The following is a 15,105-nucleotide window of genomic DNA, read 5'->3' as shown; positions in this document are numbered from 1 at the left end:
CGCGGGGGAGGAGAGGCCTTCGGCGAGAACTTGCTGGACCATGCTGGACAAACAACCCAGCAAGTCGGGAACTATTAGACAAATGGGTCGGGCCTAATGGGTGGTCTGAGGCACGGTCCAAAAGCACGGTTCGGCATGGCACAGGCTGGTCACATCGAGGCATTCCTTAGGCCGCATGTGCAGTCCGTCGAGTGGCCTAGGAATGGCCCGTTTAACTAGATGGTCCGGGCCGTTTAATTATTCCATCAACGTATAAAATCCAAAATCCTAACCCTTCCTAACCGCCCCTCTTCCAAAGTCTTGTAGCTCAAAGTCACACAGCCGCTGGTCTTCGGCCTCGCTGTGCCGCCCTCCGCTCTACCCTCGCTGTGCCGCCCATCGCTCCGGCCACCGTCGTGCCGCCCTCCACTCTGGCTAGCTCGATAAGCCTGATGGGCTGTGCCGTCCGGCTAGCTCGGCACTATATTTCCCTCGTGTCGTAGCCTAGCTAGTGGTGCGGCACGTCGGGTGGCCCAGCATGGACTGCTTACGTGGCTGTGACAAAACAGAACTCGAGCTCGTGCTGTGCGGCCCGTTTGGCATAAAACTATCCGCACTCGTCATATTCTATTTCTATTCTCTAAAAGAAATATTCTGTTCTGATCTGCAAAATTTTCTCATCTATATTTATTTTTTCCGCACTCATCATCCTCTATACTCTATACCAACAATCACATATTTTATTCAATCTCCAACTACCATCTTATTTTAACAAACACATTTCTTTTTACTCAACCATCTATAACTACCATCACAAAAATTGTTTTCTTCTTTTTCCTACTTTTTTTCCTTTTTTATTTTTCTTTCCTTTTTCCTCTCTTTTTCTTTCCCTTTCTTTTCTTTTCCCCTACTCTCTTGTTCACTTGGCCGGCCTCTATCTAGCTCGCTTGCTCTCTCCAGGTCTCACCCCGCCATCTGATGGCGGCGGCGGGCAGTGGGACGGTGGCGGCCGCAGTGTGTGGCAGTGGCGCGAGGGCTCCAGCAAGCGCTCTCTCTCCCCCCTCCTCTCCATGCTTCGGGGTCAACACGCCAGCGACCCCTGCCTCGCACCCTGTCCGGTGCGCGGATCCGGGCCTCCACCGCGGCGGAGCTCCCTCCCCGTCCGGTGTGCGGATCCGGGCCTCGCAGGCGAGCCTCCCCTGTTGCGGCTGTGGGCGATCTCGGCTGTGGAGCAGCAGCGAGGGGCGCGGCGGCCTGCCGCCTACCTCATCTTCTCCGTCGTGGCCATCCCTCTCTCTGTCCACTTTCCTGCTCGCGGCACGGACGAATGGCGGGTGCGCAAGTCCCATGCCATGTCGGCCGATACTAGTCCTCGCACAGTGCTGGATTTGGCGTCTGGAGGCCGATACGGGATCTTACCGTTTCTCTTTAGCTTTCCCGCTGCGGTGAAATTCACGCCAAACTCAAACTACAGTATGCGGTAGAGTTTCTTTTACCACACCCATTGCTGACAGTCTACACCATCTAGCTGTAACTACTAACGATAGCTCCGCCATTGCTCACCTCTTGTCCTCGCTTGCTGAGAGAGGGAGAAAGCGGTTCTTTGCTGGAGAAATGAAGAGAGATTAGTTTCATCTAAACACCCAAATATTATTTGCAATTAAATTCTAAGAAAAAAAAAATCTATGTGTACATCTAAACAAAAAATGAATTGAATTAGATTCCAAGTAATTCATTCCTATTGAATTTAATTGCTAGAATAAAATTTATAGAATTATTTACAATTTTAAGGATCCAAACATGCACTAAAGAAAAAAAGTGCAATAAAGGGTTTGTTTGGAACAAATGATTGCAAAATGAAGGATGAGGGCAAAAAATACATGAATGGTGAAGAATGAAAATCTAAAAAATCACAGGATTGCAAAACATAGGAATGAAAATTTGATCTGATTGGATCCCACGAAATAAATAGCATGGTCGCATGTTCCCTAAGCAACAAAAGCACTTTCATTATGTTTTTCAATTAATTTTTGTTATTCCAAGGATGATTTGCGTGGTTATTATTTGTCATTTGGAATATTATTGATTCACAATTGTTTCTACTTGTCCTATATTACTATATGTCATGGAACCTGTAAGTGACACTACTACAAAAACGATTTGTAGCAACGGCTCAATTTTTTAAGGGCCGGACCCAAATTTGATCCGTTGCTACAAATGATCATCGGCACTGTACCAATCAAGCCACCCTAGAAACACCATTTGTAGGGGCGGCTCACCCCCAGACCAGAACGCCCCTACAAATGACGTCCATTTTTAAGGGCGGCCGGGGGGTGAACCGCCCCTACAAATGGTATTTGTAGGGGCGGCTCACCCCTAAACACAGCTGCCAACTCCACGAGAGACAATGTCTAAATATAGTCGACGATTTGTGCCGTTTCATTCTGCATGAAGTGGTGAACATGAAAGGTACGGCTTTGACTTAACGGCCTCCATTTGCTGGAATCGGAATAGTTGAGAACAAAGTGGATGAATCGTTTCATTCTGCATGAAGTGGTGAACATGAAAGGCAATTTTTTTGACGAAAGACGAGAATTAGCAACGGACGATAAATACACTTCACTTCGTGAGTGGCACGATCAAGCGCACGGTGCCTCCTAATGTAGTGTCCCTAGTGAATAGGGGAAAAATATATATTCAATGTGAACTGTAATGATGTACTCTAATGATGTTTAATTTTCATATAATATAATTTTGATGCATAAGTATTTTTTGTCTAACATATTCGATGTCTCGATCGCGGACAAGCTTAATAGATCGAAACTGGCGGGAGTTCAAATTTTAAAAAAATAGCAGTGAAGTTAGGATGTAACTAGCAATGGCGGACATAAAATAGTTTGGACGTGACGATCTGCTTTGATAGAACAAAATTGCGGGAATGTAAAATAGTTCGGACGTGACGGTCCGCTTTGATAGAACAAGATTGCAGGAATTCAAATTTTTTGGCGGGCGGCAAAAATGATTTTCAAGGGCGGGTGGCACGATCACCCGCCCCTGAATATGCATTTCCAGGGTCGGGCCACCCGTCCCTGAATATGCATTTCCAGGGGCGGGCCGCCCGTCCCTGAAAATCGATTTGTAGGGACGGGTAACGTACCCGCCTCTGCAAACTATCATTTTTAACAACAAAAAGCAGGGGCAGGTGCGCCATCCGCCCCTAAAAATGACGTTACGCCTGCCCCTATACAAATGGTTTTTTAGTAGTGTTGGGTCCAGAGGGGTATGATGGTAAAATAGCACGATGGGACAAAGAGGACAACGTCTTATTTGCAAAAGGTATCCCTAATTCATGGGAAGATTTCCCTAAAGGGCGGTCTAGAAATTGACTACGATCGAGCTAGGAGTGAGTTAGCAGTGTCAGATGGTACAACTCATATTAGGTGGAAGAAAGAGTAAACTCAAAAGGTGTCTCAAGAAGTTAAAGAGAAGCATGAGAATGTACTGTCTTCAGGCATCGTCACTTGGGAGAGGAAGAAGAGAGAGCATGAGGTGTGCTAGACTGCTAGGCGAGAGAGAGAGCGCAGAGGCGTGTGCGTGTGGTGCGGAAAGCCAGAAGAGCCAACGAGCAGGCTGCCATCATCCGGTCATCGTTCGGCCCGGCGGTGTTGGTGTCCAGCGGCTACAGCCGCATGCTGCTGTGCGCGTCTCAGCCCACGCCAGTCTCGAGAGCATCCGGCCAGCCGGGCGTCGTGACTTCCTGCTAGCTGTGGTCGCTCTCTATTGCTTTGACGGGGTGGAAAACCGTGGACATGGACGGAGCCTTGGGAGTGAGCTACGGGATGAGGACAACCGAGAGGTGAATTGAAGAGATAAGGATAGGAACGGATGGCGTGTGCTGGTCAAACAAAAACAGATTGAGTCCATCGATCTTATCCCACATGTAAGAATCTCAGTCAATCTTAACGTACGCGCTGCATTCAAACTTCAATATTCACACCACATTTTAACAGATTTTTTTTAGGATGCGGCGAAGAAGCGAGGCTGGATCTACTATCTAGCTAGTTAGACATGTTTTAGAGTAAAACACATATACAGTCCTCGAACTTGTCTCGAGGTATCATCTAGATCCATAAACTCTTAAAATGTATTTGTAGACCCCTAAATTTGTCCACATGCATCACTTGGGTCCCTAAACTGTCAGGATGCATATCCAGATCCTCAAACATATCTCAATATGTCATTTCGGTCCCTAAACTCTCAAGGTGAATTTTCATATCCCTGCAAATTGCCATTAATTAATTGTATTCAAATTGGGTTAATCTAGATCATTTGATATCAACGGTGAATATTATAGTTTTCTCGTTTAACATGGAGATATCAATGCTAATCCTTAATATTTCATACTAACTATTTATATTTTGTATGTGCTTTATATAATTTTTATCAAAATAATGTGTTCTCATTATCAAAATAAAAAATTTAATTTTATTAAATTTAAAATAGCAAATAATTTTTCATCAACTTAAAGTAGGGAAACAACATTTATATTAAAATAAAAATAGCATCAGAAGGGTTTAGGGACCTGCATGATACCACGGGATAAGTTTATGAACCTAAAAATACATTTTGAGATATTAGGGATCTATATGACACCTGGAACAAGTTTTGGAATCTGAAAATGCATTTTTAGAGTTTTGGGATATAGATGATACACATGAACAAGTTTAGAGAGTGCTGATGTACCTTACTCTATGTTTTAGTAACGGGTAAAGATCTTAGGGTGTAACACTACTGGTAAGTTAAAAGTGATGGTCTAACCGTCATTGATGATAGGTGAGCATACTTCTCACCGGTCCCTTCCATCATCAATCAATATTGATAAACTTTTACCCGTCACTTTTTACGAGTGACAAGTGACACTACTAGAAAACAAGTCTTAGGTCCACCCAAAAGTTCCAATACAGAGATGAACCGGTGCCTTAGGGTGGATGGAATCTATGAATGAGCCTTAGGTACCGATTAATATTATCAACTGGTACCTAAGGCTCTCCATAGGTACCGGATGATAATTTTTATATTAGTACCGGGTGGTACCACCAACCGGTACCTATAGACGAGACTTAGGTACCGGTTGTCACCAACCGGTACCTAAGGCTCTCCATGGGTTACTTCAAAAGGAAAATATCTCCTTTTCAATCAGAACTGCTGTGTATGTGAGATGGTAAAGTAGCAACACGTGAGGCTAGAGGTCGCGAGTTCAAATCCCAGCCAGAGGATTTTTTGCGTGAATATTTTAGCCATAGGTACCGGTTGTTTTACCCGGTACCAAAGGCTCGAGCCTCCGCTTTCGGGGTACCGGTTCCAGTACCCAAGGGTATTTCTAGTAGTGTGACGTGCCCTGGGTAACCGGCGCTATCCCTATCACAACTGCCATAATCGATCTGCAATTACGGAAGAGCACCATGGCAAGGTATGGCAGTTGATATACCTTATTTTTCTATGACAACCTAATGCTATTGATCCCCAAGCTATCCTTTCATTCTACTGCAGTGCTACCATAGATACACATCGAGCGCTGATCGGGAATCCAATACCACGCGCGAGCGTCAGCGAGCGTGCTGGGGCTCGATTCCCAACCGCCCAACTAGTTTCACGTGGGTGGGGCCTGTTGACCGTTTTTATTTCTCATCCAATTCCATCCTCACACGTTAATTGATTTGCATTAACTAACTCCACGGTGTGGGACGTGACGGCGACATAAGCTGTGTATATGCTTGTCGTGCATATACATATAGGAGATATAAGAGCCTAGTTGTCTAATTTAGAGTCGATATGTTCTACGTAATAGGCCTCAGCCACATACTCTATGTATTCGACCTACCTGGTATTCTCTTTTCTTTTTCTTTTTTCAATCTTTTTTGTTTATCGTCTTTATGTTCTGTTTTCAAGATGTTCTTTTAATAAAGATTTCATATAAAGTAAGCTAAAAAGTTAACTCGATAAGTTGTATTTCTACAAGTTGTATCACGAACTTATGCATCAAAGTTGTGTGAGAAGTTTTGGAAAAAATTATGTTCAAAATTATTATTTGGTAAGGAGGCTGGAATAAGTTATGCGTAAAATTTATACGTATCATGTTAAAAATTTGTCCTACAAAAAGTTGGTTGAAAAAAGTTATGCATAAAGTTACAAGTATAGTAAAAGTTGTGCTGAAAAATTATCATCTAGAAGTAATAGTTATGCGTAAAAATTTATACGTGTCAGCTAAGAAGTTGACCTACAAAAAGTTGGTTGAAAAAAGTTATGCATAAAACTTACGAGTATAGTAAAAGTTGCGCTAAAAAATTATCATCTAGAAGTAATAGTTATGCTGAAAAATATCATCCAATAGTTGTCTAAAAAAAGTTATACATACAACTTTCTAAAAGTAGAAAATTGTGGAGAAGAAAAATTTTCCAAAAAGGAAACTCAGCCGCTGGCATCTCTCCTAGCGCGTGCTCATTAGCCGAGCCCCTGTATACTACTCCAATGGTCCTGAATGATTTCATAAAGAGAAAGGTTATGTGAGCTGAATGAGATTTTTTTTCATACGTGAAATCGCGGAAATCAAAAAACAAGGCTAAGGAGCCGGATATTTTATCCAGGTTGGGACGCCAAGAGGGGGATGGAGCGCGGAAGCCGAAAATGGAAAGGGAAAAATGCGGAAACCAAAGATGAAATGTTTTGGGCTGTCGGAAATCGTTTGTTAGGTTCCTTCCTGGGGCGCGCGCGCGGACTAGCATGCCCCAGCGCTGATGGTATTTTTATCCATCCTTCCTCCACAGTTACTCTACCTATCCTTCATAATTAAGAATTGTTTAAAAATCTCTTATATTTGTCGATATAGTGTTCATTAATAATCACTGTAACAATATCCTTCGTTTTGATCGTCGTTGTTACATTTTCTTTTACTTATGAAGTCCTTCAATAAATAAACGCGGCAAGGATTATTGCACTCAGAAAAATCAAGAGCCAATTTTCTTCAAAACACAATATTTGATGAATATCGGATAGGAATAGGCTAAAGCAATGCTGCAAACGAGTCTATAAATACCCGGGCTAGGATGCGATATGATCTCGCAAACCATCTCACGCAATGAGATTGTCAAAGTATGCTGATGTCTAGATAATATATTATATGTTCTAAATATTATATATGATGTAATAATGTTGGACTGACGCCTCTTTGAAGAGGTTAAGCCGGAGAATTTCTTTATAAAAGAAAAATCACACGCGACAAGCCAGTCAATCTTGTCGGAGCAACCAAAGAGCATGGCTCAAACCCCATCTATGCCAGTGCTCGCCATGGCCGCCACAACCGGTGCTGAACTCATGCAGGACGAGGCAGAGCTTTGGTGCCACAATTTTGGCTACCTCAAATCCGTGGCACTCCGGTGTGCAATAAAACTTGGGATCCCCAACACCATCCACCACTGTGTCGGAGTTGCACGCCGCCATCCCCATCGTCGTGAGCAAACGGCCATGCCTGTCACGTATCATGGCGCTCTTGGCGGTCTCGATCTGGTCCCTTTAGAGAGGATATCGTCCCAAGCGATGGCGCAGCGGCAGCGGCTGAGGCGTGTGTTAGATAAATACGTGTACATGTGTACGTGTGCATACGTACGTGCTCCATTTGTATAAGGCATTGATCCTATTTAATAGCAGGACCAAATCCTTTTCAGTTACGCATGAGAGCTGTTTGTACTTATATATAACTCACCTCCATTGATCAATATAACGTGGTTGGATCAAATTCTCTTCTCTCAGCCTTAGGCAAAAATGGAGCTTGTTTGATATGTATGTCATGCCCTGGTTGCATTTCCCACCGAAAATGAAGGATTTGGCTTTTTAAGTGTGCCATGAAGATGACAGCCAAGAGTTGGAGAACAAACAAGAGCAATCTTGTACGCAAGTACCTCAATCAAGGCCTGGAGCCTTTTGATGAGAAGCACCCGTACATTGAACAAGATGACTGGAATGACTTTGTGCAATTAAGGAAATCCGTGGAAGCCCAAGCAGCTAGTCAAAGATTCAAGTAGCTTCGTAAAGGCATGTGCATGACCACAACTTGGGTCCAGCGGGGTATGATGGCAAAATAGCATGGTGGGAGAAAGAGGACAGCGACTTATCTGCAAAAGGTATCCCTAATTGATGGGAAGATTTCCCTGAAGGGCAGTCTAGGAATTGGCTACGAGCTAGGAGTGAGTTAGCAGTGTATGGTACATCTCATATCAGGTGGGAGAAAGAGTCGACTCAAAAGGAACCATACTTCATCCAGTCCCAATTCCCTTTGGGTATGCATGGTCAAAGTGGAGATGGTTATAGATGCTGCCGAAGATATTGAGCTTGTACCACCTCCTAATGATGAGATCAGGACACTAGGAGAAGCTATCTTGCAGAGGATCTAGTGGAAGAGGAGTTGTATTGTAATGAAATGTACTTCATCAGTAGATCCTCCTAAAAGAGTGGCACAACGTTCTTCCCCACAACTACCCCAACGTCCTCAGGACGGCACAAAGAGTCCATGTGGTGCAACCTTGAGTGCTCCCCTGCTTCATCCAAAGCAACCTATAGGTCCAACCAAGAGTGCTTCCATCCTTCCTGCAGTTACAAGCTCCTGCTGGAAAGAACTCATAGATGTCTGCTGCTGCGGGCACGCCTAAGATGTCTGATGCAGCAAGACCTCTAAGAAGCATGCAGGGAGTTCATAGAAACAGTAGCAACCCACCATCTCCTCTCACAAGGCTGCTGATGCCTATCTCCGAAGAAGCAACAGCCCACCATATGCCCTCAAAAGGCTGCACATGCTTCATCTCCTAAGAAATAGCAGCCTGCCATCCCCTCTTAGAAGGCTGCTGGTGCCAGTCTGAAGAAACAGCAGCCCGCCAATGGATCTCAGAAGGCTGCCATCTCCTCTCAGAGGGCTGCTGCTGCCAGTCTGAAGAAATAGCAGCCGACCAAAGGATCTCAGAAGGAGCCCACCAGAGGTGGGGCAACAGCATGGACCAAGCCAAACTCAATGTTTAAATATGGACAGCCAATCCTTACAAGTGCTGAGCTTGAGAGGTTTGGCCCTGCAACAGCTGCTCTCCATGATTACTACTTGAAAATGTATAAATCAAGGGGGGAAATGATATAGTGGTCAAGATTCGGCATCTCCATTTTTTGCACTTGCAGGATGCTGAGTGTTTTCTGGTGGGATTCAATGGTCTATGCAATCTCTCCAAGATTGATGCATTGGATTTGTTCACTTCTATGATGCTTCACACTGTAAGTTGCAATTTCTTTTTCTCCAATTCATGATTTATTTGACTAGATTAGGAATATGCACTGGATGTGTAACATTGGGTGCTTATCCTCATTCATAGATGCATGATTTCGGAAAGTAAGGCACATGCCTTCTTGTGGGATTCCATGATCCTGAAATGATGTCCCTATCCACAATAACTTGTGACAAGTCTTATGTAGTGGATTACCTGACAAAGGCCTTGAAGCAGCTTGTTAAGAAGGATGGCATTATGTTTCCCATAACATAGGTGACCAATGGATTTTAGTGGTACTCATTCCAAGGTCTGGTAAGGTCTTGTACTTTGATTCTAAGAGGTCCAATCCACGTGATCATTCCTTATTGAAAGATGTCCTCAATGAGTGAGTCATTTCCTAATGTTCCTTTAATTCATAGATAAACTTTGTACAATACCATAAGTAATGTTGCATGATTTGCAGGGCATATCTTTCGATCTGCAGACTCAAGGGGTGTGATGAAAAGTTATTGGTACATGTCACAAAGTTCCTAGTAAGTGCATGAACAACAGTTACCTTTATGTTTTTACTTCACTTGAAGTAATTTTTTTGCTGTGACTCAGACCATTAGAAAGCATTCTATAATTGAATAAAGGTCTGCAAGAAATGCCATAGCCCATAATAAATCTTCTATAGTACCTTGTTAAACCTAGAAAAACTCTTGATTCTATAATTATACTGTAGATAAAATTATCATAAAATTTGTGATATTCAGCCTGTGCAAATTTTCTCATAGATTCAGGCAAAACTGTTTTGCTAGAGCATTTGTAAGCCTAATGGGCATCACCACATATGCTCTCAATTCTGATATTCTGTTTCCCAGTAAGTGACCATGTGACTTTACAATTTTTTGCAGTGCCACCAGCAACCTCTTGGCAATGCCGGTGGGTTCTACACAGCCAATCATATATTGGATGCTATGTGAATACTATATGTGGAAGATCCTAAGGTACCTATGTGTTGAACATATCATTTCTAGTGCTATGCCAATCATATGCTAGGGAACAGCTTGTGCAGGCCACTTGAACTTGTGCAAGTAGTTGTAGCTCACAAACAGTGCAGCAGAAATTAGAATTTCTGAATGTTTGTTTTGGATAAAAATTAATTCCTCTCTGGTTGAAATGTTGAAGATGTAGCTGCTTGTGTTTATGGGCAATACAGTAGAAACTTGTGCAAGTAGTTGTAGTGTTGAAGCTGCATTTCCTATCATGCCTGTGAATAAATATGGTTAGATTTACAAAGTAGCTAGATCTTGCAGCTTGTCTATATTTTGTAGATGTGTTTAATAAAAACTGATAGCTAGCTCTTGTTGTATGTACTCAGTATTTCGAAGTATTAACTACTCCCCTTGATAAACATGAGTTGGCCAATACTCAAGAAAAGATTGCTTCATTCATGATGGACTAGGTCATCAGTAGCAAAGGGGATCATCACTATCAAAAACCACGGCTTTCAGCATGTTAGATAATGCCCTATGAAGTAACAGAACACCGAGATAAACCTGAGTGATGTACTCTGATGAATCCTCTATTATGTTGGTACCTGTTATTTATGTTGCTACCTGTTTATGACTTTATGTGAACCTACATGATGAACCTAGTTAACATTGTCGTAAATTTCTTGTGATGGAATCTATGCCATGCAATGCCTGTGATGTATGGAATGCACGTGTGTGATGATCCGGTGATGTATGGAATGCCTGTGTGATAATTGTGATGCCTGTGTGATAATCGATGATCCTGTGATGTATGGAATGACTGTGTGATAATCGTGATGCCTGTGTGATGATCCTGATGCCTGTGTGATAATCGTGTGATGCCTGTGTGATGATCCTGTGATGTATGGAACCCCAGTGTGATGATGCTGGTGCTGGAAAAAAAACATCCTGATTGCAGACATGTCTATAAAACTCATGTCTGTGAATATATAAGTTATTGGTGACACTTTAGTACGCACGTCTCTTTTAAATAGAAGATTGGTGACGCAGATCAAAAAGCTGCATCACCAATGATATGTGATTGGAGACGCAGAATTTTGTGATCGATGACGCAATTTGTAATAATGTGTCACCAATGTACACATATAGGAGACGAGGATGTATATAGGAGACACGGATAGATAAGAAACACGCGTCTCCGATAAGAGGTCATCAGGGACGTGAGAAATCCGCGTCAGCGATGTTTTTTTAGAAAAAGGATTACCAATCCGGCCTCTATGACGAGGCATACACAGCCAAAAATACAATGTTTGCAAAAAACAGAAAAGGGCACATCAGTCTCTAGAAAGACACAGAACTATTGGAAGCGATAGACATGCTTCCACCCTCCTTTAACCAAATCAAGAGCAACATTCTCAAGAAGTCTGCTCAAGCTGGAGAAAGCGTCCTTAGCGTGCTCCTTGCGCTGCAACTGAGCCCAGAAACGAAACCAATATGTTCCCCTGAAGATGACCTGCAAAATGGAGTTAACTTTGATTTTGTTAAAGATAATATCATTGGGACATCTCCAAATCGCCCAACAAACAGCAGCAACCCCCACCCAGATGACATTCCTAATCTTTTTAGATTGATTAGACAGCCAAGAATTAAACATATGACGAATTGATCTAGGTGGCGTTAAACCAGTAGCATAAAAGATAATCCTCCACACCATTCTTTCATAAGGACAGTGCAAGAAAAGATGTTATATAGTCTCATTACTATTACATCCGCAGCATTTTTGGCTTCCTGTCTAGTTCTTCTTAGCAAGATTATCTTTAGTTAAAAGTATCTCCCTTTGAAGAAACCAGAGGAAAATCTTAATCTTTAGAGGAATCTTCAATTTCCAGATCATCTTATGTCTAAAAGGCGGTTGTCTATCTAAAAAGTGCAGATACAAAGATCGAACAGTAAAAGACCCTGCTTTGGTCAAATTCCATCTAAATGTATCCGACCCATCCACCAGTTGAACATGCGCGATCTGAGCTACAAGGTTTTGCCATTCAACTAGTTTGTTATCCACTAAAGCCCTCCTAAAATATAAATTGAGTGGCCTTGTAGCCAAGACTCTGGCCACAGTCTCATGAGGATGCCTGACAACCTTGTAAAGTGATGGATATTTATCTTTGAATGACACTTGACCTTCCCATACGTCGTCCCAGAACCTAGTCTTGCTCCCATCTTTAATAGTGAAGGAGCCATTGGCCAAAACCTCATCTTTAATCTTCATAAGACCCCTCCAGAAATGAGAGTCATAAGACTTGGATCCTAGATATTTATTCGTTAATAGGCTTTGCCATATACCATTGGTATTAAGCAAATTAACTAACCATTTTGCCAGCAAGCATTTATTCTGCAGTTGCAGATTTAAGATACCAAGTCTCCCTTGATCTTTAGGACGACATAATATGTCCCATTTGGTAAGTCGAAACTTATGCTTATTAGAAGAACCTTGCCAAAAGAATCTCGATCTAAAATGGTCAAAAATTTTGAGTACCCCTTTTGGGATTTCAAAAAAAAGATATCATAATCATGGGTAGGCTACTAAGTACCGAATTTAACAAGACCAAACAGCCCCCATAAGACAGATACTTAGCTTTCCAACAAGAGAGTTTTTTTCTCAAAACGTTCTTCAACTTTTCCCCACTCAGAATTGAGTAGCTTTCTATGGTGCATTGGAATTCAAAAATATCTAAAAGGGTACTCCCCAGCATCACAACCAAAATACCATACCTTACAAACCATAAGAGTTTTTGGCTACAAGCAGAGAAGAAAACAAGCCAAGAAAACAGAAACATGTAGAACAGCAGAAATTTGAGGAACAACACCCTGTAGAACAGCAGAAACTTGAGAAACAACACCGTTGTAGCACTATTATATTTTCTTTAAGGATGTGGCGATGAGTGCATACTTGGTCTTCTCCACTTCAAGGTGCTTTGCAATGGCTTCCTCAAAATGGCTTGCAATCAGGGACTTCAGCACTGATCTTAAGCCCCTAGCAATATTCAAGCTACTGCAGGCAATATCGTGAACATCATCACCTTCCGAATCATCGAAAGGATCCCAGTTTGCCTCAAATAGCTTGATCTGATCCATGCTGAAAAGCTTGCTTTGCATGACTACTTCCTTCACTTCCGCAACTGATGGCCCATAGACCGGTAGATTGAAGGATTCTAGTTTTTGCTTCTCCACAAGGCCCTGTGTGGTCAAAGTTTATTTAACTTCATAATTTCTTTTGCTGAGTTAAACGAATGTTAGGATTGGAGCTGTAATTTAACATATAGATACCTTAAGAACAAGAGATTGAAGTGATCTTGCAACCAATCCAAAAAGTTTATTAAGGTCTCCATTGCATGCATCCTCATCCTCCCTCCCAAGAAATATAAGAACCATTTTCCCACCATACACAAGTTCTTCATGACGCAGCTTCAGGAAGAGGGAGAAGTCCTTATGGAACTGCTCTTGGAATTGCTTGACCTCAGCAAGCGTTGTGGTATATGTGATGTATATATTATCTTTATTTAAATAAGCGTCTCTCCCCCCAGGTACCTGCATATACACGTCATTTGAGAATATCACTGTACACACATTAGAACGATATGATGCATGTACATCATGGAAAATATGACACGTGCATAATTAACGATCATGAAAAATATGATAGATATGCATAAATAACATCTTGTAAGGATCGGGACAAAAACCTGGGAGCGCCAGTGAAGGCAGTATGAAGAGTGGAAGAGATGTACGCTTTGATGAGGAAAAAGTCTTTTGTAATAGGATTCTGGCAACCCAGATATGTAGTAGAAAGGTGGTGCACGTCCAAGTTGATCTGTTGTATCTGACTTTTTAAACTTTTCGACTGCCCGGAAGAGTTCGTTGAAATCATTACCTGGAAGGTCATTCAGGATGAACTGAAGTTCCACAGAATCACATTGGAGATAAAGAGTAATGTGTTTGGTCCTGAAGAGCATCCTAGGTCAACAATGACCATGGTTTTGGGTAGTAGAGCAGTGTATACTTCTATTATAGCACTCTCAATGATGGGCTTAGTCTCATGTATAAAAATCTCCTGTAGAATGGAGCAAAAAAATAATAGTTCTTAGAATAACATAATGGACAAGTGGTAATATTTTATATACAGCTCATATTTCATGAAATGAGTTCCTAATAAACAATTGCAGACGATTATAATGCTGGTAGGGATTAACTATAGATGTTGCATATGTCATGCATCATTGCTTATAAACTTAATACAAGTACATGCAAAATGACAAATAACGAAACTACATAAAGAAATAGTTTCATTGTTGAAAAGGGGGAGAATAACAATCACTTGGCGCCTAGAATTCTTTGAATAGCTCCATTCTCCTTCCCCTTCGGCCATATGCAAATCGTGTTCCACATTCACCATTGCAATCATGAGCTATAGGATCAGATTGCTTGGCTTATTTTTTCGGTAGTACCAGAAAATTTGCACGACACATCTGAATAGTCCTCCAGATATATACCCTTTTATAATACACCTGTAGAGAAGGTACCATTACGTGGAGCTGATTGGTCCCTTAGCTTCTTATCTGAATAACGGTACACATCCACTTCAGAATTTTGGAACGAAGCCATTAATAGCTCCAACGTAAGGCCATAGTTTCTTCTCATACTGTTCATCAATACGACCACGACGGGACTGTCACTACTAGAAAACAGGCCTTCAGCACCGGCTGAGAAGGGCCTAAGGTACCGGTTTCCCAACCGGTGCCCCACAACCGAGACCATTGGCTTGGGTCTAAAACACCGGATATTTAACC

The 15,105-nt window shown here is 42.1% G+C and overlaps 1 long non-coding RNA gene and 1 pseudogene across 2 annotated transcripts; one reads left to right on the top strand and one right to left on the bottom strand.

Annotated features, from left to right (window-relative positions):
* The first annotated feature begins 9,429 nt into the window (after positions 1 to 9,429).
* LOC120658724 lies at positions 9,430 to 10,937 on the top strand. The gene is made up of 2 exons (XR_005668821.1): positions 9,430 to 9,814; positions 10,178 to 10,937. It is a non-coding gene; the product is annotated as an uncharacterized LOC120658724 (long non-coding RNA).
* A 2,076-nt stretch (positions 10,938 to 13,013) lies between these two features.
* Positions 13,014 to 14,769, bottom strand: LOC120658723 (annotated as a pseudogene). Its single transcript, XR_005668820.1, has 3 exons — positions 14,002 to 14,769; positions 13,586 to 13,846; positions 13,014 to 13,495 (listed from the first exon to the last, which is right to left on the bottom strand). The product of XR_005668820.1 is annotated as a benzoate O-methyltransferase-like (transcript).
* Between the last annotated feature and the right edge of the window lie 336 nt (positions 14,770 to 15,105).

This window comes from Panicum virgatum, chromosome 2N (assembly GCF_016808335.1).
Source record: "Panicum virgatum strain AP13 chromosome 2N, P.virgatum_v5, whole genome shotgun sequence".
In the NCBI taxonomy this organism is placed as follows: Eukaryota; Viridiplantae; Streptophyta; class Magnoliopsida; order Poales; family Poaceae; genus Panicum; species Panicum virgatum.
This window is presented reverse-complemented; position numbering and strand designations above follow the sequence as displayed.